The 24,230-nt window shown below is 39.4% G+C and overlaps 1 protein-coding gene across 7 annotated transcripts in view; it reads right to left on the reverse strand.

The window, feature by feature from the left end:
- PALM2AKAP2 (PALM2 and AKAP2 fusion) overlaps window positions 1–24,230 on the reverse strand; it is a 267,129-nt gene that overhangs the window by 32,803 nt on the left and 210,096 nt on the right. Inside the window, exon 1 of one of the 7 annotated variants that reach the window (XM_079331633.1) lies at window positions 23,295–23,390. The exons of the other annotated variants lie outside the window; for them this stretch is intronic. The gene's annotated coding sequence lies outside the window, so the exon portion shown is untranslated. Of the gene's footprint in view, window positions 1–23,294; window positions 23,391–24,230 lie in introns of those variants that run through there. 7 annotated transcript variants of the gene reach the window in all.

The following is a 24,230-nucleotide window of genomic DNA, read 5'->3' on the forward strand; positions in this document are numbered from 1 at the left end:
TGCCCAGTCCCTCAGTTGTGGGTTCTTTTTTACCAAATTATAGAAAATTGAAATAAACAGTGATTAATTCATTTAATGTTGGCAAGATCACTAAAGCCAACTAAACTGTTATATTAGGAGTTGCTGTATTTCTCAGACAATTTGCTATTTGATAGGAAATGCTTGCTTGGAGCTATTTTAAACAGTCGTAAAAAGGCTCAGCATTAAACAGCAAGCAGCACCTTGCACTTCTGTAGAAACACAAGTTTGACACATTCCAGATCAAATTGCTTTAGAGGGGAGGAAAGACCAGACCTTCTCAAAAGGGTATTGTTTACTAGCATGTTACACAAGCAGTAGCTTAGTTTTCAGTACCTGAACTGACTGCATGAGACTTCACCTACGGAGTCTATGTACCTAAAAGCCAAAGCACAGGCTAGTAGGAGAGAGCAAGTCATCTTGACTTCCAGGCACTTTCCCCTAAAATAAACCCTCATTTCTCAGGAGTTAAGAATGTGGTATCCCAGTGCATGCACAGAGGTATCAGCTCAGTGCCAGAACATGCATCAAATGCCATAAAACCCAGGAATGCCATCAGTGCTCCCTGTGACTGCTCACAGTGCTATGCTTAATTTCCTCCAGCATTAAACAACTAAAAGATGAAGCTGAACAGACACCTTGAAAGCCTCTTTATGAACTGCAATTTGCTTTAGTGTCAAGAAGGGTAACACATCCAACTAGTGGGAAACATACCCCTTCAGAGCAACTAAAAACTCAGCCAGAAGACTTTCCAAGTGTTGTCTGAATGTTACAGACACTGAATGTGCTGGCTGGTTCTCCTAGTTATCATGTACACAGGATATACAAAAGTATATTTTCTCTTTAGAAACAATATCCTCCTGTATTGCGTCTAGTAGAAAGTTGTAAATTTCACTACTGCTCACAATGAACAAACCAGCTACAGTGCAAAGAATTCTACAAGTACCACCTAGAAAAGTGGTACTTCAAGTACTCCTCCCAATAGAGAAAAATAAAGACTAAATAGTATAGATTATGTGCGGCAGGTCAGAAACCTTAGCTGCCCCTTTGTTTCGGTAAACTCTGAAGCACACCCCAAATATGTTGTTTTCCATAAAGGCCTTAGCTTTTTTTGGCTTGTTAAATCAAATTCCTTCCTCAGCTCATTACAGTACTGTAATGTCACAGACTAAGGGAGACCTGGTTTAAAAAAAACCGCAGCCCATACCCTCAGACCATTCACACAAAGAGTCTCTTTCACAAGGAAAATGCCAGTTCACACTACTTAGAAAGAGCATGACTTCACTCAACTGTAAGGGAGCCACCTCCTTCGAGATACTTTCAAAAGCACTGTGTTGGCAGTAGACCTGGTTTCAGCCAGCATAAGCAGGAGTTTACTGTTGTACTGTTGTAGGATTTTTGTGGTTAGGTTTGTTGGGATTGTTTCTACGTTTTTGGTGGTTTTTTGTTTTCGTTTTGTTTTTTTGAGTATTTTTGGGGTGGTTTTGCATTTTTTAGGTTGATTTTTGGTTTTTTTTTTTTTTCTTTTCCTTTTTTATATATTTATTTATTTTTAATTTGAGTTTTGTTTGGATTCTTGGTTGGCGATTTTTTTTTTTGTTTTTTTGTTTTTTGGGGTTTTTGTTTTTTTTTTTTTTTTTTTTGGCAGGAGGCTGGAAGGGGGCTGGCAGGGAGAGCCACGACCCAACAACACAGCATGTGGCTGGCTTAGTAGGAAGAAACAGGAATTACATGAAGGGCTGCTGTGAAAGATCAAGCTCCAAGTGGAAATTAGCAGTAATTTTTACCTATCAGGAAACAAAAAACAAGGCTTGACTTTCCACAGGAAAGGCTGAAATGTTAACTGAAGTACTTAGACCACCTTTGGTAAGCATTTTCAGAAAACTCAGGTCAGGGTAGGGGTGCAGCATAGCTTGCATGGAAAGTACCAGCCATATGGAAAATAACTGGATACAAGGAGTGTAAAAAAATTTCCAAAACACAAACAAACAACCCCTTCCCCCAACAACCCACCCATGAAAACAAACAAACAAATAAAACCCCACCCAAATTTAGAAAGGTGCAAATAGCAGTTTTCTACAGCACAGTACCTCTTCATTACTGTTGCCTGTGGGCTAGTGACATTTGAGTACCTTTGGATTAAATTTCCTGGAGGCTTGATAGTTTAAGGTAAAAACATGAGCTGTGCTGACCAGACATCCCCTGCAAAGGGCCTCTGGACTTTGGGTTAAAATGGCTTGAATTTAGTATCATGCATGATGCCACAAATGATACAGCTCAAGCAAATTTTACTCCCGTGAGAAATTATGTAATATATTTAATTGTTTTCTTACTACTGCTATGGCATCAGCATAGAGAAAGCACCAGTCTTTTTTACCAGCAATGATGAAAGTGACATTTTTGACAGGAGAAACCTTCACCAGATGCTCCACGACCTGCCTGAGCCACATTAAATGAGGCAAGTCAAGCCTCCACATTTTTAAAATGGGTAGGGTAAGAAACTTTGTCACCTATTGAACGAATCTATGAAAAGAGAACGTAAATAAGGTTCTCACCAGAAAAAGAAAAAAAAGGCACTCAACAAGTCCTAAGCTAAGAGTGGCTTCGGGGAGCCTCAAGTGACAGGAAATTCTGTGTGCCATACACAGTGCAAACAGATTTAAAATGCAACTTCTATGGCTGATTACTGATTCAATACGAAGTTTAGGTAACCCTGTCTCATCTGTGGTCACTGAAGGAGCGGAAGGTCACAAGATATTTATCTTCTGTGCTCTCTGTGACACCAGGTGACTGAAGCCCCACATGCCTGGGGGGTCACTGCAGGCCAGAGCTGTAACTGGAGCACTACCCAGGTGTGCAGGAGATGGAGCTCAACACCCTTGTTTGGGACAGACTCATGGCAATTGTCCATTTGACATGCAAGTGCTCAGTCTGCATTGAATCCTAAAGAAGCTGCACTATGATTTTTTTTTTTTTTTTTTTTTTTGGTCACCTGTTTCTCATACCAACTAGTTTTGGAAAATCTGTTGGTATGTTGCAAGAATGAATGGGCTTATGGTGTGTTCAGTACAGCAGTGTAGCTTAGTGGCAAAGGCAGCAGATACACCCTGCTAAACCATTTTCTACTACACCCGGCCTCAAATAAACCAACATCATTTTCCCCCTCAGGAATTCAGACTCATCATTGCCATCAGCTTAAAGTTGGGGTTTTCCTTATTTTTTGTTGTTTGGGGTTTTTTTACCCCTTAAAACATCAGCCCCACCCGAAAACCTCCAAAGTTTATTTTAAAAAATAAATAAAAATTGTAGTGTTCTTGTTTGAAACAAAAAAATTTGAACAGAAACTTGAAACACTTGAACAATCAAGAAACAAATAAAAATTAAGAAATCTAACTCAAAAAACTTCAGCATGATTCCTTCTAACTTCCTGAAGTGCAAAGATTCTTTCATATCAGAATTTTTAATCAACTCTTATGCATGACTACAAGCAGTATGCCTCTGGGTCCCTTACATCACTGTAAGCAAGAGCTCAGCCAATCAAAGACATTTACATACGTGACACCATGTTCTCTGCCAGGCCCTTCACTCTGGTAGATTCTTTAATCTGAATCAGCCGTGCTCTCATGAACCTATACAATACATGATAAGGCACTGAACGTAGGGCACAGCCTATGCTGTTTTTGGGAGAGGTCATCCCAGATTTTAGCAGCAGTTTTCAACTTAAGGTTCTAGTTCAACACACATTCTTTCAAAATGTGGCAGAAGCAGTGGCATGCAGTGTTATATCTCCTGATTAAGTAGTAACAAAATTACAGCATTCACAATCCCTTTCAGCTACCCCAGGTCACAGATGCTTCCCTATCAGCCCAAACACCTTTCCACACTGGATGTGACTGCATGACTTCAACCACAGGGTCATTGCTACAACCTTGCAAATGGCTAATTCTTTCATTTTAACATATGGGAGAAGAGAAAAAAAGAAAAAGGAACATTAAAAAGGAGGGAGCAGAGGGAGTTAAAAAAGAAGTGTTCCTCTTTATGGAAAGTATACACAAGCTTAACATAAACCAAACATCATCTCATGCTTCCTTTTCCTGTTGAGAGAGTAAATTCCCTACCTGACTTTCTGAGTCTGTTGGGCTAGCATAGCATAGCATCCTTACATGACTATTAAACACAAGATGTGCCATTGCAGAAGAAAAAACAAGTATCAGAACTTTTCTCTTACCTCCTTCTGCATCAACAGTCTTTTCATGAGACACACCTCACTGGAGGAAGTATTATTCCTCTCCTCTGTGTGACAGCAAAGTCATCTGCATGTGAGGGAAGGTCTGACAGGCCCAGAGCCACCACTTCTGCACATTACTTTTAAACTATCATCTCCACACACATCCCTGTCTGGGAGTGTAAAATGAAGAGTGCACTGGAAGGCTAGCAGCTTGGAGCACAAGTAGTGAATATGCATACAACTGCTGGAGTTTACTAAATGTTTGAGGGATCTCCTCATTTTTCATACCTCCTCTGGAAATCTACCTTTAGCAAAGCAGTTGAGGACTAAATATGGGTGGTGAACATCAGAGGGCATCCTGTGCAAGGAACCAGATTAAAACAACAAAAATACAGGGCATATGGTGAGGCTTTTAAAGCCAGTGTGTCACTCACTGGTTTGGTGCTTTTTCACTTTTAAGTGAATTGCTCCATTCCCCAGACTTCTCTCCAGGTAAAACATTTCTGACCACACTGCACAGTTCCAGCAGGATGAAGAGATGCAGGGAGCACATCTCATAAGAGGGGAGGCAGCTTTCTGAGCAGGTGCCCACCCACCTATGATGCCAGATAGATCATGCTTGCCCACAAGCTAATTTTTAGTTTTTGGCAGAAGCAGGTCATAGTGGCAATGGAAGGCAGTTTGACAGAATTCCTTTTTGCAATGAATACTTTTTTAAAATAAATAGTTTTCTTGGATATTTCCTCATGTTTAAGGGGCTGTTTGAAAACAAATGATGGCAAAGTATTTAATCTGGTGAGCAATCTTAATTGTTCTTCCTCCTCCTTCCGAGGAACTCACACACTTTAAACTCAGAGGCCTATTTTATTTATTTTATGAGTACAAATTTGCTCTGTCAGTTTAATCTTCCCTGGTGCTATAACCAGGCATCCTGTTCTTACAAAGAAGAACAGTATGAGACAACCAGTATGAGAGAGAAATAAAATCAGTTTCTGAGACAGGCAGTATGGACAACACACTCACACCTCAACCATTCCAGAGAGTACCCCCACCTGAAACTCGAATTTCAGCGATGTCTTGACTGCTGCCTGTAGCAGCAGGAGAATAACTGCTCAGCATGAATTACCCAAGGAAGGCCATCAAAATAAATTCCAATAGGAAATTGTCACATTAAACCTTGATGGGGGAGCAGAGGGCTCTTGCATTTCACTACTGCTTTGCATTTTGCAATGAGGAGGTGTGATGCTATGGCTTTTTGCTGCCACTTTCCCAGGGGAAGGACTGCAGTGCCAGGCTCTCATGCTGCTTACTGTCAGGGCCGTGTCTTGTTAAGACAGAAAAAGACTACTTTTTCTTTGGGAAAAAAAGCTTCCAGCATGTACTTGTACTTACATGATGTCTACTTATGCTGGCTGCAAGGTTAGGTAACTTAAGTAGGAAACGTTAACCTTGATGAAAACAAAGAGTTTGTGTTCAACCCAACCCACAGAATACTTGCAAGCCCTCTCTAGATGACATTTGGATTTAAATTCATTTCTAATGCTAAAACTGGTCTTTATTCGTATTTCCATTCTGAACAAGTAAAGCTTCCTAAATGATGTGTTCATGCCTGACTGCTCTGGAAACTGGGGCTTTGGGGGCACTCTCCAGTCAGAAAAAAAACTGGCACATGTCATGTTTACTACATCCAGCACAGCAAACATAAAATACCTTGTCAAAGTTACCAGGGATGGAGCCATAAATGCCAATCAGCTGAGAATGCTATGTGTTATGAAAAGATGAGGGCTGGAAAAACAAGTAAGAAAAGTCACACAGCATCCTACTTATTTCTTTTCCTCAGATACTGACAGTTAATATTTAAAGAGCAGTTCGGCTCCTTACGTGTTCTTGCACGCAAACAAGAAATCAGAAACGAAAAACTGCTTAGATTTGCTGCAAACCACTTAGAGGGGGAAAGACTTCCGTCTCTTCTCCACTTTTTCAGCACCTCTCCAAAGCACTGTCTTACCCAAACGCTTTTGTTGTGGGTACTGAGGTGGGTGAAAACTCCACAAATTGTGACATCACATGCAAACACTGCCAACACTTAGTGAGATTCCTGTGGCCAGGTACTACAGTCACTTCGCACTAAATTATTCACTTCCTTCTGAGGTTTAAAAGTCTAAAGCTTACTTAAGCACCTCTTGGTGGAGGGGCATGCAAGCAGATGAATGCCTCCTTAGTCTTCAAGGTGAGATAAACCAAACTGGCCTGGAGTAGGAAGCCAGTCTGCCCTACTGAAAGCCATCTTTAGCTGCCCCATGCTCCATGGGTGGACACAAAAGGGGTCACTGAGCAGTTCCTCCATCAGCTGCCCAGTGGGAATGGTCCTGTGCAGGCTCTTGCCTCTCCCTAAACACAAGATAATTTGAAGAAGCTTCCTCTGGAATTATTTTAAATGTTGTTAGCATTTCAGATGACCTGCCATCCTACATGCTGAGGCTGCTTCTCAGGCAAACACAAAAGACAAAGAAAAACCCAAAAACAAACCAGTCCACAACCTCCCAGTTTAAACAAGCAATTTATTGTGGTAGCAAGGAACCTGTGCAGTGCTTGTTTTGATTTGTTTGGATAAAGTGGCTGGAAACAAAGATCCTCAGGAATTTTGGAAAACCTGATAGAAAAATGTTTGTTTGAAAACAGAACAAAGTGTTTACGTAACTCCCAGACTCCCAGTCTTGCAAGCTGGAGTTATGCTTGTTAATTTCCATTAATTCAGCAAAAATCTAAAGCTTTTAAACTCTGGTGCTGTCTTGTAAAGTTACATGCTCTGCACTGGCAAAATGGTTCAGTTATGGGAAGCATAATTTCTTTAGTGGGGTCAAACTTTTCAACATATGGTGTTCTTCCAGATGCAAAGTTGCTGCTGCTTTGAATAGACACAGTAATTTAAGGTAAACACATAGATAGGAAATTAAAAAGGAAAGATCTCAACAATATAGAAAAAAACCAAACACTGTTATTGTTCACAATAACAGCACCCACTGCTATCTGCCATCTACCTAAAGGAGACCAGTAAGAACCACAGGACAGCTTGAACCACAGGACAGCTTATCAACATAAACTGATTATGACCAGTCTATCACAAACCAAGATTAACACTACAAAATGTCAAACATCTCCAAGCTTAGGAAAGATGTGTGTATTTCAAGTTGCATTTAATGCTTCCTTTGCATAACTAAATAACTTAGCAGTTATTTCTTTTACACTTAATATTGGCAAATGGGTCAAAACACACCCAACTTTGTTCTGTAACAATTCATTGGTTTCATTAATAGGGTAGCTGTTTTGGTTTTTTTTCTTAATAGGGTAGCTCTTTTTATGTCACAACAATGGTAGCAGCAATAAAACTACTTTATGTCAGGAAAAAGACCCTCCAGACTGTTTTCCCCTGATTTGCTTCCTTTCACCCCACACCCTGAATCTCCTGCCCTTCACCATCAGCACCAGCAGGGTTCAGAGGGAATCCTGCATAGCACCACAACAATGTTCACTGGCCAACTGATATTAAATTTCTCCTACGACAAGCAGCAACTTCTAAGGCTAAACTTCTCCACAGCTCTGCATTTTCCTTCAAGAACTGCTGAACACAGCTTAGGAGGTGCAAGCAGGCCATTTCTGGCCTAAAAACACAGCTTAAGCTCATTTCATAAAAACCTTCAAGAAATCCATATTCTTGCTTTCCTGTGACTCCAGAAAGACGTGGGAAATGCAGACACAAAAAAGATGCCTACTGGTCACTGGTTAAGTCTTAGACATACATCTATTGCCAACACAGAATGATGCCATCCAGCAGGACGCCACACAAAGATAAGAACTGTGATGCTTAATTTCAAGAAATGTTAAAGCATCTTTTAACTACAACAGAAACACAAGCATGAATTCCCTGATATGATTTTTCTAGCATTTAGAGGCAATTACTTAAATTTTTCTAACAGTGTCTTACCCATAAGCTTGTGTCAGGGCACTGGCTTATCTTCCAAGTCATTATATATTTACTCTAATGCCCCCCACTATAAAATTCAGCTTCACTGAATTGATGGCAATGTGCAATGAAGTGCAGATACAATTGCAACATAACAGTCCACATAAATTCAGCATTAAAACTTACCTCAATTCTTCAAGTAAATAATTGAAGAGTTAATAATAAGAAATTTCTCTCTAAGTAAACTAAATAATTAATTTCTCTCTAAGCATGTGAAATGCAATACAACAACATGAACTCACCTAAAATTCAGGATTCCCTTGAAATTTCACTGCTTTCTGAAACAGAGATTCAATTATAAAGCTAAACAGGAGAGAACAGGCATGAGCTTGCTAAATGCACTGGAACAAGCACCATGTTCCACTACAAGCATACTCCTCCTGTTGCAATAATATTTTCTTATTTAAAAAATGCTGGGTTGCAAACATCTAAACTGTCTTTTACACTTTGTTGGAGGAAGTGAAGAAAAATGCTGAAGGAAATTTACCATAGCGAGGCATAATACCTTCATAAATGCAAGACATTACCAATTACCAATTATCAAGCACACAACTTGTCCTAGGAAAGGCAGATGCTCAAGTTCACAAAAATGGAACAAAAGGTAAGGCACTCTGAAAGTCAAAACATGTGCATTCAGGTTTGCATATACTTTATCTTGAAGTCTATCTGAGACTGTGAAACTCATGGGTACTTTCAAGGAAATTCAATGTGAATAAAAGATGTACAATACCAAAACCTTGTTAAAGAGAAGGCTACATATCTTTTACTTGTGATCATTAATTAATTCATGGAATATTTGAAAGAACCTATTTTTATTGATAAGAATATTATATGATTTCTTAATAAAACTATTTTAATTTTTTTAAAACTATCCTCCTGCAAATTTATTTCTCCTCATTTAAGAACTGATGATGAAGAACTCTCTGTAAATCTGTATTTTTGTGTGAAATAGAGAGCATTTATGTTGCTGATAGCCTACCGGGCAATGTGGCCATATTTGTCAGTTTCTTGTAATTACACATTCAACATATGATACAGCCCTTGTACATAGACAGTGCAAACTGTTAAGTACTGACAGACCTCAAATCTTACTGTAGAAATACTGCGCTATTGGTTGAAAGTTTACTACCTTCAGAATTATCTGGGGCAACTGTTTATCTCCTTTTCTCTTTTCTTTTCTTTTCTTTTCTTTTCTTTTCTTTTCTTTTCTTTCCTTTCCTTTCCTTTCCTTTCCTTTCCTTTTCTTTTCTTTTCTTTTCTTTTCTTTTCTTTTCTTTTCTTTTCTTTTCTTTTCTTTTCTTTTCTTTTCTTTCTTTTCTTTTCTTTTCTTTTCTTTTCTTTTCTTTCTTTTCTTTCTTTTCTTTTCTTTTCTTTTCTTTTCTTTTCTTTTCTTTTCTTTTCTTTTCTTTTCTTTTCTTTTCTTTCTTTATTCTTTTCTTTTTTCTTTATTCTTTTTTCTACAGGGCTGATTTTCCTTCACAATAATATTTGCCTACATCTTTTTCCATTGCAATGGCTGTAAATACACTGTGAACACACACTGTGAACACACAATGTTCATCATGAAGCTCTCCATTTACCTCTGCTTGAAAGACACAGCACATGCAGTTGTGGCAGTCTACACTGCTTGCAGCAGCAGATGCTGCTGGAGCCTGCCCATCTGTCTGGGCCATGAGCACTGGATGCTATGGCTTCAAGTCAGACTAATGAAGATGTTCACCACTCACCAAATGTGTGACAGTCCCTGAGACAACAATCAGTGACATGAGGCCTCCCATAATTTCTGTTACTTAAGAGGAACTTCCTCTTGGCCAGCCTTGAGTATCACAGATGCTCCATGGGGGACAACTGCCAGAGGCCTTCTTTCCTCCATCACTGCCAAGAGACAAACAGCAGCTGCTGCCTCTTGGAGGATGGAGAACTTGGAATTATGATTACCTATGTTAACTTGTATGTCTCAAGTTTCTCTTTTCTGAGTTTTTTTCCAGAATGTTTTTGTTTCCTTCTATTGATCATTGGTTTTCTTCAAGCCTTTTCAGTGGTGCCAGCTGTTCCTCTTGTTCTGGCTTCTTCTATCCACCACCTACTTGCATCTTGATAAAAAAGGTCATGCTAAGTGACATTCCTTCCATGTAGTATCTTGTAATAGCAACATCCTGTGGTTTGAGCCCATTCACCCTGCCTCTGCCCAAGCTGACTTCCACTGAGGTTCTGTGTATGGATCCCACTTGGCACATAATGCTGAAACACAGCTCATCAACTGCCCAGCAGTCCTCCTGCCTGGCCTTTTCCAGGCGTTTACACATCAGTCTCTCACTCTAGTCAAACTCAGCACTGAGGCATTTTTTTTTTAATTCCCTTCTCCTATTACAATAATAGCAACAATAAAATTTCCTGGGCTCAAATCAACTGCTCAGCAAATTAGGGCTCTAACAATGACAAGAATGCAGGGTTTTGGAAAGTAATTGCAAATGTTGTTCTGGCCTGTGTCCCCTGTGTACAGCTGTCTGTAGGAGCAGTGAGAGGTCCTTTGCTGCAGCATACACTCAGGAATTGCAGTAATCAAACCTGCATGTGGAATGAGCTGAGCTCTTGTCCCTTCACCTATCTATCTATCTATCTATCTATCTATCTATCTATCTATCTATCTATCTATCTATCTATCTATCTATCTATCTATCTATCTATCTCTACATGTCTAAAGGGAAACAGACAGGAAGCAGTTCCCACTGTAGTAACTTTGTGGGGCCAGAGAATGACTTTATGCTGAGCTTTGTCTCTTGCATCTATGAAATGACAATACATGCTATCTCATGGCAAATTCTAAGTCAAGGAAAGGTGGCCCAGCTTGACGTGTCTTCCCAACCTATGACCCTGTATTAGAAATTACACAGAGGCAGCTGCAGTACATGGAATGATACTGCAATTTCATATATTTAAGTATGCAGTTTGGAAATGCAGGCATGAAGAAATCCATAAGACCATTCTGTCATTCTTTTACAAGGATGATAGGCAGAACAACACCTTGCATATTTCTAGTCCCACCACACAAACACCCCTAACTACACTGTAAGCACCTACATATTTCACAACATCCCAGGAAATGACCTTAATTTCACAGAGTATTCTCAATCAGGATTTTAAAAAATATTTTCTGTAGCATGTTGCTCTCCTAGTCAATTTTACAAAACCATAGACATTCAGCCACTAAGGCAGTCATCCAACTATGACAACCTAAAACTGGGGAAATACTTGAAAAAATAACCTTTAAGCAGCATGTCAAATATCACAGCAAGACTTGTGAATTAGATGCCTGGGCATTAATAGCTTAGTATGAGACTGCCCAAGATGCTGTAAAGGCTCTGAGATTTCCGCTGTGACCTGCCAGTGAATGGTTCTGTGACAACACCTCCTCTCCTTCCAGTGTAGCTGTCCTTTCCTGCAATATATAGCTGGCCAAAATGGCACGCTAAACTGTAACATGGTTCAAGAGGAAAGACACAGCTGCTTCAAACTCTGGGAGGAAGAGCTGGATTTCCACTCTGTAAATTACTTGTGAAGCATCACCAACTGAAAGGTAGCCACCAAGAGGGGAAACAATGGGACTCCTCCAATTCTAACATTGTTACTCCAGCATGAAATTCTGACAAATTTGTCCACTTTGAAGGGATCTCCCACACGGACAACCTTTCTTCATACAACCATAGGGAGAGCAAGGATGGTTGGCAGTAAAAAACAGCCTGGGGCTTGTGAGAAATTTCCTATGACAGCCGTCCTTTGTTCACCAAACTAAACACTCACGCTGCAATCAGTCCATTTTTGGGGTTTTGTATTGATCCTTCTTCCTCCTACAGCTGAAGAGATGCCCTTAGAAAGGGCAACACATAACCATGGAGTACCCCAAGGACACTATCTACCTTTCCAGGATGGCAGCATTAGACCATATATCAGCTTCACTTTTATTTCTAACCATCACCTCTTTGAACAACTGGGTAGTAAACAGGGCTTTGGGCTGCTGGAAACAGCAAGATTTATCTTGCATTATTAATTCATACTGTAAAAGAACTGGAACTGTAATTACTTATAGGCTGAATGCCAACGGTTTGGAGCACAAGCTGTTTGTTTGGTGTTTGGCTAGCTCTGATCTGAACAGGATTCTCTGATCACACAGCAGATTTGGGGCAAACCTTGGCCATTTACTTTCCTGGGAGCAGCCAAAGGGCCCAGGGAAGCGACTGGGGGGGCAGCAGCTTACAGCTGAAGCAGCCATGCGTGCCTGCGGCTTCCCATTAAAAACTCCTTCCCCTTGCTGTAGGCTCCTAAAGAAATTGCTTAAGTACCTGTCTAACTTTATTGCCCCCAATTGGCTTCTCTGGTTTTAATACAGGAGAGCTTAGAAAGTCAGGATGCCAGGAAAAAATCTCAAGCTGATCTTCACACAATAAAAACATCGCAGCAATCCCTGCCTGCCCCTTGCCCCGACTGACATCTTCGTTTGGTGGTTTCCCTTTCTGACTGACAGGTTAACAAGAACTTGGTGTTCAAAACAACTTTCATGAGGAAGACAAAAATGTATTTTATGTTCCTTTTTACGTACTTTGTAACTCACAAAGAGACAGACAGGAGAGTTTTGTGAAGTGAATATCATTTATCAAAACTGACACATTAAAAATGAGACAGGGACTAAATTAGTTATTGTAACTAAAGAAAGAAATACAAGAGCTAGTCTCAAAACTGACTTTGTATTCCTTATGAGGACCTAAAGCTGGCAGTACTCATCATGTGAGAACTCTGACCTATAAATAATCTTAGCTTAGAACAAATGAACATTTTTGCATAATGCATTACAGTTTTCTGGAAGAACAAAAAATAACACCAGACCAAAAATATGTCTCGTTTTTAACAAAAAAAAACCCAACCCAATAAAGCTGACCTCCAAAAAAGGAAATGTCCAATCTACAAGTGCAAGTATCCAAGCATGTCTCCAACCCTTCTCATTCCATTTAATAAGAGAGGAAATCAGGCCACCAGAAGTTTACAGACTAATGCAATTACAGGGTGGCTCAATAAGCACTGATTTGTCTGTTCTCTGTGACATGCAAGATAAAGCTATGCTAACAGGTCTGGCTTTCCTTTCACAAAGCTGAATACTCACAAATCAGTCACAATGGATGTTTTTCAGGAGAGAAACAGCAATCAGTTGTTTGCAAATATATGAATGACTACTTCTTATAGCTATTTTTAAGACCAATTAACTAAATAATTGGATTTACCTATAAATAACAAATGTATTTTCATCAGATAGCATTTAACATTTCTTACATCACAGGTGAAAAAAAATCCTCTTAGCAGCATTAAAAGGCAAATAAAATTAAACTCATAATCACAGCACCACTTTAGAGGCACCATGAACTTTGAAAAATCTTTGAATACAAGAATACAAGCATACTATTAAAAAGTCACTCGCTGCAAAAAAAAAGCCACTTGAAGAAAAACCAAGTTGTTTTGCTGTTTGCAAGTGGGATGAATGTGGGAATCGGCCTCTCTTCTGGAATGGTAAGCAGCAGTTTGCATATGGACAACAGCAGCAATCTGGACCAGCTCCAGATGTACTAAAAGCAGAACTAATTTGTTTTTAGGAACCACAAACACTACAGACCAGGTCTTCAAAAGAAAAATGCTGGAATCCTGATGCTTAAAGGTGAAATCCCAGAACTAGTTCCTGATACCTGTTCCTAGGACAGATAGATCTGGATGTTACTGATGCGTATACATTCAGATCTGAATGCTAAATTTCAAGTATTCAACAAATGACAAATTTGGGTTTGTCAGTGTCCCATGAAGAGGAAAAATAAAATATACACTAGAAGACAAATCCAATCACTAACTTAACACCCAGTGCTTGAGAATTTCAGATTCTGAAAAGAAAGGAGTAAAGTACTACTTAATTTTCATCACAATCTATACAGGAAAGTTACTGAGACTACTTCAAGAGTTTGTTGATCACTGAACCTGAAACACCCATTCCACAGTGCAAGGGCTGACATTTCTCCTAACCAAGGACCATCATTATTCACACTGTTGACCACAAAGGAAAATACCCAGCTTGGAAAAGGATAATTCAACTTGACACAGGGAGGACCTGAGTGGGACCTCTGTGTTGTTCTGTGAGGGCAAGGAAAAGCTCTCATTTTTCTACCCAGAAACACTCTTCATAGCATGCTGGTATTCTTCTCAGTGGAAGCCATCGTGCTTTGCTACACTTTCTCTTTGTACTTATGTCAGCTGATAATTTCAGGAAATGCATGTGGACAGAACATTGCTGAGTATGTCAGCTAAGCAGAAATTATGAAAAGGAAATAAATGCCTTCAATTAAGGAATTGTGAACATCTCAGCAACCAAGTAGCAACAGGCTAATGTGCTTATCAGTGCGTTAGCACCGACTCTCTTCTTATCCATTAGTATCTCAAAAGGGATAAAGAAAGATCATAGCTTTCTGAGATAAGACAGCCAACTATTACAGAAGCACTGCCCAAATCTGCAGTACAATTAAGGGCATGTCTTCAAAGCAGAGCTCATCCAGACTCACACCTCAGTGCTGCATCCCTCATCACCACTCCGGTTTGCACACAGACACCTCATTACTGGGTTTGGGAGAAGCACCCTTCTGGCCCAGTGACACAGGCTGGAGTCCACATGGATCCTGGGTTCATCTCAGAACTGCTGCTGGCTGCCAGTGGTCCATCCAACCCTGAGTCTGCATGTGTCTGACGTCAATGCACATGCCAATTTTAGTGGAAATGGTAATATAAGTACAGCCCTTAACTATACTGAAACTGTGAAAAGAACTCTTAACCAAGGAACTTCACCTTGACCATTTCATCAGGAAATATAATTATTGGTCATAAGCTCTCAGCACAGCTCGGATGTACAGCTCAATGTATTAGATAATATCCTAGTTTTTTAACACCAATAATAACCTGGGCACAGCCTCAGAGCTTAGGAAAAAGGTGGACAGGAAAGCAGGCTGCAGTATCAGCTGGCAAGAAGATGAAAGCAGTATGAATGAAAAGTGGAGGCCATGCACATGCCATCAACATTACTCTTGGCCACAGGTGTGTGAAGGAAGAGAGTGGCAAGGCTTTTTGGATAGTTAGACAGACTGTAATTAAAGCCATAAGCCAGAACTTCTTCCAACCTCACAGGTTATGCAAGGTTAAAAAAAACCCCAAAAACATAAAACCTCCCAATCACTCTGAAATCTTCAGACAAAACCTATCCCTAAGAGGAGGAAGGAGTGCAAGACATTTCTGATTGCACTGGGGAAAGTTTAGGGCGACCATGAGTAAAATAATGCCTACTTTCTAACAGGAATATCTTAGCCATAATTATAATTAATGAACGAAACAATTTATTAAGGGCTGTGATTAATGCTCCTTTACACGACATGTGGAGTCAAAACGGGATGTCTTTCTAAAAGATAAGATGTAATCCAAACAAAAATCAATTTGGGGAAATCCACTAGTCCATGTCACAATGCCAGTCATAATGGGATCACAGTTGATGCCTTAAACCTTATAACCCAAGAATATAATGAGTCATGAATATCAACAGTACTGTTCCTTCCTCCAGTGAAGTGTCTGGTGATATGATGCCTTGATGTGGGTGGGTTATGATTAATGACATATTTTACTGTGACTTTGCTCAAGAACCTTTTTTCCCTGATGATTGCCATGGCTTGGACAAGTTATTTTTCCAGGAATTATGATTCAAAAATTGACTTCAGCAAAAGCTCAGTGTTCTTGTATTTATATCCATGTATGCTTTCCCAGCACAAAATGAGCAAAGATATCCTAATGGGAACTGAAGACAAGTTTTAATTATTCTGAATTTGTTGAATTTGTACCAAAATACCCCAGAATAAATTTATGAACACATAATCAGAATTTTTAATTTACTGCCAGAAAACAGCAATGCAGGTACACAGCAGCTCAAATGTAATGTGAGAAGGGGCCCTGAAAGTTTCTCGCACTGAACAAGTGCAGTGAACATGGTGGACAGCTCAAAACAGATTAAGACACTTCTGCTGGACAGCTTCTGCTTACAGGTCAGGCAATCTGGTGGTATCATCACTCCTCTCCCCAGTTTATCTAACTGTTTTCTTTGGCAATTTCCAGTCTCTCAGTCATATGAAAAACAAACAGCAGGGAGAGCAGACCTGTGTTCCACTGGTTCAGCAATAAAAAACAGAAAACTAAGAAGGGGAAAAGAAGTTGAAGAGAACTGGGAATACTTTTGAAAGGCCGAAGGGCATCACGTAGGAACAGAGACAACAACCTAGAAGTGGTTTAAGTGCAGTGTGCCACAGTGTGACTAGCAACAACAAAGATGAAATGACCTGGGTCACTATAATAATGTGCACAAACTGGTATTGCTGGCACTTGATGGAACTAAAGCTCTCTAATCATACAGTAACAAAAATAATCCCATTTGCTGAGATGTCATTATTAAAGTACCAGGAAGCCAAGAATTGCCAGCACAAAAATGTGGCTATATAGCCCTTTTTGTTTTCTTCGTTTTTAAGTTCTTAGCAGTAAGTCTGACTTTTTTCCAAGTTTTTCTCTGATTCCAGAAAAAGCTAGAATCTTTTCTTTACTTTTGAAAATGCCTTTAAAATTCTTCCAGATCGTTAGATAGCTACCCTTTAAAAATTCATCTATTATTCTTCAGTCACATGAACTCTGAATTTCAGCAAAATGTTTATTTTCCAAAACTCAAAACAAAACAAACAAACAAAATGGCAGTATAGAGAAAACAGAAACACTTCCATCCAAGCAAGTACTATCCAGCCATGGAGGGCATTTGTGGCTCATTCTTCTGTTTACCTTAGAGGACACTGAGGTTCTTTGCTGGGACGTGTTATGATGAGAGGAGGACAGGCAGTATGTGATCCAAGTCTGTGCAACTGGAGTCATCTACTGCTGCTGCATTATGTTAAGTGCAAGCATCCTTGCAGGATGCTTTCATATTTACTTCTGTCAAGACAAATTGCCAGTCTGAAAACACCTCTTCAGTTGTGAGACAAGAGGATTGTTTTTCACTGCGCAGTGCTATTTATCCGCCTGGGACTGCAGGCTCTTATAAGCCTAGGGAGTTATGTTAGATTCCACGCTCAAGCTTCTCCTGCTGAAAAATGTCAGGAAATTGTATCAGCTCTTTAGTCTGAAGAGAAGCAGCCATGAGTGATTCATCTGAATCACTGGAGACATACTTAGTAAACTTTCAGTTAAGTAAGAAAATGTATTGGCTTTCAGTGCCATAGTTAGTATGTGGTAGCTGGAATCTGGGAACCACCAGCTAGAAATGTATTATCTGCAAGTAAATTATTACATGAGCATTCCTTCTAAATCTTGCCTTTACCACACCATGTGATAAAGTACAAAAATCTAGAGATGCTAGAACTAAAAGATGTATGTGTCAAAGAAAAGCACCAACCAGCTCAGTTAAATGCACCTGAACAATATTAAAAGATCACATCTACCTTTACTGTTAAGATATTTGTTTTTTTTCTGATCTAATTCAAAACAATTCAGTGCAAACACGCAGTCTCAATAGCTCAGTAAGAAATCAGAATGCCAAGCTCAATGGAGTAGCTTCAGAACTCTAATGATTTACAGTCTTTATTTGCTTCTTGTAAGACTTATGATGTCCTTTAGCCAGACACCTGGAATGACTGTGACTCTGCTTTAGGGAATTTATGTTCCCGCAGTTCCTCCTTACTTCCTAAGGGCTTTGCACAAATTACAGCTTTTTAAATGAGCAGCATTCATTAAAACAAATTACCAGTACTTGCTGCACTGCCTGGATATGCCCCTAATGAGCCTCAGAGCAGTTTTGCTATATTACCAGGAGACTAGAGGTGGTCCTGCCATTTCACTAATTATAGCTCTGCTAACTCCAAAGCCCCCAGCAATAATGCTTCAACAAAACTTCTCCATTTTTGGCATCACTATAAATAGTACCTTCAAACTACTATCACATTATCTTGCAACACCCAGCCCTGCACTAGTCCAAATCAAAGGGAGTTTTGGTGCGGACTTCAGCAGAAGGAGGCTGTAAGCCCGAATGCTGACCACATGCAAAGGTGTGCTGGACAGCCTCCAGGCATGAAATGCTAAATGGTGACTTTGGCTCAGCCTAAGAGAGAAGAAATTCTGCAGCCTTCCTCCAGAAAGGTTAACAGTATGCTTTCATCAGCTGTCTAATTAATATGATTTAATAAACAGTAATGTACAGCAGTGCCTGCACATGCAAAAGGTAATGTGAAACTTATCACTGTCTTGACTAGATTAACTCACTGCAATAGAGAAATGTAAATAAGTAACAAATCCAAATATTTATATTAAACGGCACGGTTTATTTTAAACACATAGAGGGCAGATTTGTGCATGGGGGCTATGGATACTTTCCATACTATTGCCACTCTTGAAGTTTTAAACCATTCCGCATTACCCAGAGAAAATCCTGTGGAATTCAGACTTCCTGAGCACTGCTCTACATAACACTTCCCAGCTTGATCCTGGATAGTAGTCTAGGCACATATGTAATAAATGGCTGGTATGCAGACAGCAAGCTATGACTTCATAGCCTGGCACAGTCACAGCAGGCATTACTTAATCATTATAGCGATGCAGCATCACTTTTTTGGGAGAAGCCATCTCTGGCTGATTTTGAGTAAGCAATTATGGAAAGAAAGCTCAGAGTATCACTGAGAGTATCACTTATTTCAATGAAGTGGCAATCCTCCTGAAGAATTTCAATCAGAACAGAAATACACATATTCCTATCTGAGCTGGTATCACAACCACAATATTGCACTGCAAGAATAGTAAATGCATTTAATCTTTTAACCTTTTTTTTGACAGCAAGTACACACTTGATTTCATTCGATTTGAGTGTTCCCCTGGCACCTTATTTAATTTTGGTTTAGGCAATCCCCTGAGCTGAAGCTGAACTACAGCCAATGCTGGTAGCTGGCATTCTGCTTTCTGACACCTTAATGCATTTGAATACAAACATCCAAAATTTATTATCATTTCTGTAGTACTTGAACAGCTCTGTATACAACAGAATTCAATGAAGAATGCCATCCCTTCAGGGACTCACTGGACACATGGCCAAATTTTCATCTATAGCTTCTTGTAATATACTGGGTGTCTAAGATATAGTGTAACTTATGATTGTGGAGCTGTCTCCATGAAAATAAAAACAGGACAAAAAATGCACTTCACAGACTTTCTGAGTATTTTTTTTCAGTAATGCTTGATTAAGACACCGGGGGTAAAGAAAGGGAGAAACTTCTGCAGAAATTGTGGTTAGATAACTGCTAATGGTGAAAGCCATACATTGCAGATTCATAATCATCCAGAAGTAAGCTTTTATGATATAGTAAGGAATAGTTGAGAAAGTCTCTGCTGAAAGACCCCAGACCCAGCTGAGAACCTGCTGGAGAGGGAAAATGGGTAGAAATACCAGCCCTCTGGAAGCCCTAAGCTACCCTTTATACAGCACAAAATCCCACCTCCATCCCAAAGAAGATTACATAATCACTGATAAGTGATCTATACAATCTGTATAGTTGGATTTTTAAGATAAAAGGATTAGAAAGGGAATAGTCAAAATGGACTTAGCAACAACAAATGCAAACTGTTCTCATATAGAAAACATAGGTGCATACAGGTCTTGCTCATTCTGTTTTTAAGTATGCACTTTCTAGAGAGACTAATACAAAAAAATCTGTCTTCAAAAATCATAAAAACTAGATACAAGACTTGCTAGACGTAAGAATAAAATGGTGTAAATAACATTTTAATTTTGATTTGCCTCTTTCAGGGAGGAGGACAGAAAAAGACAGATCAGGAGACATTTCGAAACCATAATTTCCAGTATTTTGTTGCAACTTCTGAACCTATAAACCTATTTTCAAATTGTAAAGGTCTTCTGCAGTTGGCACTTTTGCAAAGAAAACCCATACCAAGTATTTCAAGAGTTGTGATAAAATCAGGAGAGCAGAGGAAATGCAATAGGTATTTTTGAATTGCAAACTAACTCTTTCATATTAAATGCCACCAGAGACTAGCAGGCAGGTTTCATGGAAATGAACACTGCCATGTACTGCGAGAATATGTATACAAATAATGACAACCAAATTAATTTAAGGTTACGCTTTTCAGATGTCAATCTTGACCACAGTTATTCTACTGCTACACTTAATGGTACTTTCATGAATCCTCAAGACAAAATGTTGTTCAAAAAATCCAATTTAGAAGACAAGTAACAATTGTTAACCAACTAGAGTGACTTAGAATCAGGAGTTCATCACGATTTCATTCTCCTATCTGCTGCTGACTTGCTTCATGACCTTGCATAAAATAATTTATCCAGAATGCACTCCTACCTTAACATGTGTCTCCTAAGACTGCTATGAGGTTTAATTAATTAATCCATCTCTACAAACCTTTCAAAAGCTTAAGGATGGAAGGGCCTATGGAAATTCCTATTATTAACAATATTTACCTACATAGAAGTAAACAGTGATGTATGTTTAATGTATGAACACAAACGCAGAGACACATAAACAGCATGTTTACACAGAACTTCTGACTTGTTCCCTCAAGTTACAGCAATTTGGAAGCAGTGAAGGAAGGAACAAGAGAGATCACTACAGATCCTTCATTTTCTGTGTAAGTAACTCTACCACTGCCTCCCCTTTACAGCACATTCACACAGTTACGAATTACGGCTGTGAAACAATACTATGAAAATAAATTATTCTTACCCTCAAACCCTGCTCCATGGACAAGCAGAGGACCTGCCAAGGTGCTGTGTACCTGAACATGTTTGGCCCCTTTTGAAGACAAATAGCAAAAGGCACACAAGTCTCTCAGGTCTTTGTATTGTTCTGCATCTGAGGGATGCTTAAATGAAGAGAAATCTTTCAGATGTACTCTTCAAGGGCCACTATAACAGACTCTAAGATAGTGTTACAGCCATTCCACTTGCACCCCAAGGAACTGAATAACTAATTCAATAAGAGGCTTTTTTCCTTGGGAAGAGCTTAGCTCAAACTCAATTAGCATAAATAGGATGATGACCTTTGAACCTCCCACTCCTCCTCTCAAAGGAGAGGATGGTGGACAGCATGTCATGGCAGGGTTGCTCCTTCTCCTCCAAATCTTGAGTTTGTTTGTATTTCCATTGCAGGCACTTGACTATTACTTCACAAATCCAGAAGCAACTATCAGAAACAGCCTGTAGCTTTGCCTTCTTTATTTTTGTATTACCTTTTAGCCTGAAAGGAAATCCCTTTCCTCCTGTCAGGACGGATTCATTCCTGTCTCTGTCTCTGGCATCCTGATCTCTACTTTGAATCGGAACAACACTGAATAACAAATTCCCACAGAAGCTGCTATGATCACTCTCATGTTACAATCACCACATTAAATAAAATTACCACCGTAAATGAGACTAAAAGGTTTTCTCCAAAATACCCCAACGTGAGGTCTTTGCAACAATGGAAACAAGATACATTGCAGCCTTGCCTGTGGTTAGATTTTTAATGGATTATAATTTTTTTCAGTTAGAGAACAAGACCTATTCTCAAAGACATTAAACTGGTAAGAGAGCAAAGCTCAGTCATTTTCTATTTCTGTGTTATTTCAGTGATGAACTAAAAAGGCACTTGTGAATGTTACTCCTGCCCAGGAAACAGTGGGCTGCTGTCCACATACCAGTGCCACATTAGCTTTCCTTTTAAAGCAGTTCTTTCTAAGCATGAACTATCACAGATTTAAATCCACATAACCAGATCAAGCAACTAGGTTATCAAGTAACTGGTTTGTTTCTTTACCTTCAACAGAAGAAGTAATTTTAGATTTATATTGATTCATATCTGACTCAGAGAACTTCAATATTTTATCTCCAGTACTTGTCCTGCAGCAACGCCACCCAAATAAATTACAGGGATGCAGGAAGAACTGTACAAGAACTGTGTCTACAACTACTCCTACCAGATAACTGAGGCTGTGCACAGCACTGCTCCCCCCTCAGCTCATGTACGGAAAGCAATCATAACAGAGCCCTGTGAGTCCTACTGGAGCACAAAAACCAGCAGAAGCACTCTCACACAGTTAACTCTTTTGTTAAGAAAACTCTCTGAGAAAATCATAATCATCAATCATAAGTACCAAGATACAATCATGCAAACTTGACAGTGAATTAAGTGTACAAAAATGCCTGAAACCTAGGAATTCCTAAGGAAAATGGTAATGACAAAATGTTTTGCATTAATATAGAATATTAAACAAGCTTCCTGAAAAGAGGACCTCTCATCTTTGATTTTTGTAGTGGAAGAACTGAATGCTCCTAAACAGCTCAGAAACTAGCTAGCTTAAAATATTGTGATGTATCAGCCATATTTAGAACAGTTAATTAACTGTGAACAACACACTGAAGCTGCTTTTACATCTTTTGCATTTAGAAAAAAGAATTCACACAATTAAAAATGCATAATCTGAACTTTTATGACCTTACACCCATACAAATATAATTTGCTTATTTTCTGCAAAAGTAAGCCATCTTTTCCCCCTTTCATTCTAGGCTTTTTCCCCTTTATTTTTAATTAGAGAAAAAAAAAAAAAAAAGGACTACCAAAACATCTTCAGCCCACAATTTTAAGTGAGATTACAGAGCCACTGGTGCTAATACAGACATTCATATACAAAGATCAGAAAGCCAGTGCAATTATTGGCTTGTCTTTAGAGAGAAACACTGAACAAACAGACATACTAAAAGGGAAGCCACAGAGATATGACTGTGCCCTCCAAGCTGGGTCCATTGACGGAGAGTACATGCTAATGAATGCCCACTGTGTCTGAAAGCCCATCATTCTTCCCTTTCACCAAAAATCATTAACATCAGGGGAGAGCTTTCCAGGGCTCAGAAGTCAAAATACCAACACTCACAGTGTTTCTCTCCAGCAGCTTGCTGTCAGAAGAGTTAGTGTTGAAATTTTCGTGGAAAAGGTAGGCAGGATTAACAGTAGTGATGCAAAATGCAATCTGTCCTTGGAGGAGAATGCAAAGCATGTACCAATAAATATCACACCCACTTTCTGTGGTTTTTGTTTCTCAAGCAAGGGTCATTCAACTTTCTGTGAGACTCTGACAGCACAGGATTTACTAGTGCTGCCCTTCTACTCCTCCTTCTTTTATTTCCCAATAAATACAAAGCCTTAGGATAAGGCTGAGAACTTATTCAAGCTGATGAAGCCAAAAAAGCTGTTTGCCTTCCAGTTGTCCATGAGTAAGGAAGATGAGACACCGCAACAGAGAGATAAAACATCCTGCTGTGGAAAACGCATGTGTCTAAAATATTAGACTGCAATTTATGAGATCAAATTCAAACCCAAGCTCTGATGTCTTGGAAAAAAAATCATTTAATCTCAGTGTCTCTTATGAGAAAGGTATCTATAGCACATTTTGAGTTGTATGCAAAGAGCGTGTTTATGGGAATATCCGCTAATTTATCTCCTTCTTTGAAGAAACTAATCTCTCACATAATATCAGGGAATGAGGTAAGTATTCATATTGTATATTTTTCTTCTGGCAACCAAAGAACCCAAGATGAAAAGGCACCCAAGATTTTCAATTTTCTTTTCCCATTTTACTGCCCATTAAAATGGTTCATTGCATTTTCCTGATCCCTCAGTGCCCCACTGAAATGCAATGGCCAATGCAGTAGAGCACATTGCAGATACAGTCGCAGGAGTGTGAGGAAGATCTCTGCTTTCCTTCCTCTGCCACCACATCTGCCATTTGACACAAGGGAATTTGAAATTTCCTGAAAGGCCTTTGTTTTTGTCCATGCTATGTGCATGTACAAACACAGAAGTGCTGTGA

The sequence above is a fragment of the Erithacus rubecula genome (assembly GCF_903797595.1).
Source record: "Erithacus rubecula genome assembly, contig: SUPER_Z_unloc_6, whole genome shotgun sequence".
Classification (NCBI taxonomy): domain Eukaryota; kingdom Metazoa; phylum Chordata; class Aves; order Passeriformes; family Muscicapidae; genus Erithacus; species Erithacus rubecula.